This window comes from Anarrhichthys ocellatus, unplaced genomic scaffold, assembly GCF_004355925.1.
Source record: "Anarrhichthys ocellatus isolate YVR2014 unplaced genomic scaffold, GSC_Weel_1.0 scaffold53, whole genome shotgun sequence".
Classification (NCBI taxonomy): domain Eukaryota; kingdom Metazoa; phylum Chordata; class Actinopteri; order Perciformes; family Anarhichadidae; genus Anarrhichthys; species Anarrhichthys ocellatus.
In genome coordinates this window covers 2,470,246-2,473,058 of record NW_022280083.1, presented here as the reverse complement: position 1 = coordinate 2,473,058, position 2,813 = coordinate 2,470,246, and positions in this window count along the sequence as shown.

Here is a 2,813-nt window from a genome sequence, read left to right as displayed (position 1 = left end):
CACGTCCCAACAGGTAAATCATTTAATTTTAGAGTATTGGTTTAAGGTTAGGGTAAGTCTCAAGGAAATGAATGTAAGTCAATAGAATGTAATAAATGTGATAGAGTGATGGAAGCATGACCGTGTGTGTGTTTTTGTCCATGTTGTTGCAGCTCCCCATCATCACCAGCAGAGGTCAGTAAAAGCTTGCTTTGTTTACCGTGGAGACACTCTGAGGTGTGTGTGAGACAGACGGTGACAGTTGGAGAAACTCTCACCTCCACCTGGAATGCAAAAGAAAGAGGACGAGGTCAACTGGTCAACTAATCGGACTGTTTTTCTAAAATACCATTGTAGACATATATAAACTACAGGAAGTTTGAAGTGATTTCATGCAACTACTTTGAGACAGCTGGAAATCATTTAGTACTACATCAGGACATGTAGAAAGAAACACCTGTACAAGGTCACTAAATATTCTCACCTGACCTCTGCAGACATACCTCAAAATCACAAATATACAGTCAAATGTAGCCTATAGTATTACAGTAGTTTTAGTATATTTAATATATTTAATAATTAGTATTTTAATAGTATTATATTATATATTTGTTTTTTTTAGAAGAAGAAGCTTTGTAAAATATTTAAATAATATGAAATATTTATTTTGCTAATTATATAACCCTTAAACATATGAAGAATAATAATAAAACATCAGTCTGAGCAATTAAATATTTGCTGTACGGTAGTTTGCGAGCTAGGTTTTAATTCTGCTATGTACCACCATGTAATTAGCAAGCTAGCTAGGTAACTAGCCAGCTGTATGCTGTGAAGAGTGTGTGGATGAAGTATTAAGTTGTTCAATTTTACTCAATTACTCTGACTCTCTGTGTTTAACGTTACTACTCCACTGCTCGTTTTAGTAATTATTGCAAAACCTCACCTCAGTGAGTCTGCAACATGCTGTAAATCTGTTTAGTTTATATACGGAAGTTAGCCCGCTACAACAGTCAAAATGGAAACGGTACACGTAAAGATGGCAGCTGCTCAGACAATCCCGCTATGTCAAAATGAATGTGAATGTCCGCTCTACTCCTGCTCTATTTCTATGACCTAAAAGCTTTCCAGGGTTTATACACATGCTGGCAGAGCCTAAAAACCATAAAGCCTACTTAGTGTGTTTCTTTTGATTGATCAACGGATCAATCTCCATGAGGGAATAACGCACGATATGGTTGAAAGCTCCAGAAAGGTTAGTAAGCAGACTTTGAGTTGGGATTGTTTGGTTTTTCGTAAATGTTTTCCTTTCTTGTATCTCAAAGTGAAAACTAAACTTGTGGAAGGAAACCTGGTTGAATTTGTTTAAAACAAGTACACCAAAGCCATTATAACATTACAAAAACTTTTAAATAAATGGTGTGAGATTTCTGGACCAGCTGCAGGTTTTTTTATCTTATCGTCTCCAAAGAAAAATATTTCAACATGCTGCCGACAAACGTTTTTATCACAGAAACTGCAGCAAATTGATTTGTTTGCTGACATGATTCCACGACAGAGGATGCTGAGGCCTGTTATCCTCAAAGGCAAAACCAAGATCAGCTGCAGCAGCAGACGGTTCTGTCTCTGTTTTGATCTCCCCTTCTCTCCGCCGTCGCCCCTTTTGGCCCTTTTTGTTGTGGCGAGGCCTGCAAGAGGTCACCTGGGGTCACACCAGAAGGAGAGAACGAGGGTTAAAGCCTCCAAACTTCACTAATAACCCCCACTGTGCCCCCCCACCCTCCGTCCTTCAAGGCCATATTTCATAGCTTCTCTCTCCACACACCAGAGCTGGAGGCTGCTTCCATCCACACGTCTGGTTTGCATTAAAATGGACACATGTGGTCTTTGTTTTGAGACGTGCGGCCGACACGATCCCATAACCGGCCGTATGAAAAATGGATTTCTCAGGCAGCGGATTAAGGCTAAACTTTGTTCAGGGTTTCACTTTAAACAGGAGGTATCGTAATGACAGGAAGACGCATGATTTGACTCCAGCCCTTCATTATGAGCACGAGTATCGCTGCGATGTGGAGCGGATAACGTATGTTAGATGTTTCAGCTCTAACTTATACATATCACATGTTAGAGGTTTTTTTTGTTTGTTTTTTATGGCTCGATGTTGCCATAAAAAGTAAGACGACTAAGATTTACAGTCCAGGCTCTCACACAATGGCTCAGTGTTTAGTTCAGGGTCACATGGCAGTTGACGGACACCTTGGCTGTGGCAGAGATCGAACCTGTGACCTTTTTTTATTTATTTTATGACCGGACAAATCTATTGAACCACCAGACCACCCTGCAACTCCAAACAGCCACTGGATAGTCTAAAGTCTAGTGATCTCCATTAAAAACTCATCATAAGCCTCATTGTAGAGAGCACTAAATGTGGATTAATCCGCCGCTGAAAATAGTCCCAAAACAAATGCACTATTTCCTGTTTGTTAGATTAAAAACAAAGAGTGAACAACTGTTTTAGGAAATGACTATGCCTGTGTGAATAAAATTTATCTCACAACTGAGTGGCTGTTCTGGAGCTTTCCATCATATCACATGATTTTCATTGACAGATGGTGTTGACAATGATGGAATTGTAGATGTCGAAATTCAAAGAAGTCTTAGCCAGGTTTATTTTAAGCCAGTCTTAGCTTGGCTTAAAATATTGAGATCCAAAGTACATTGATTGATTGATTTAGAGTACATAGTATAATATATACATTATATATATATATGACAGAGTATAAAAGAGTTGATTTGCTGAACATCTCTTTTGTAATATAATGTCGATCATTGGATAT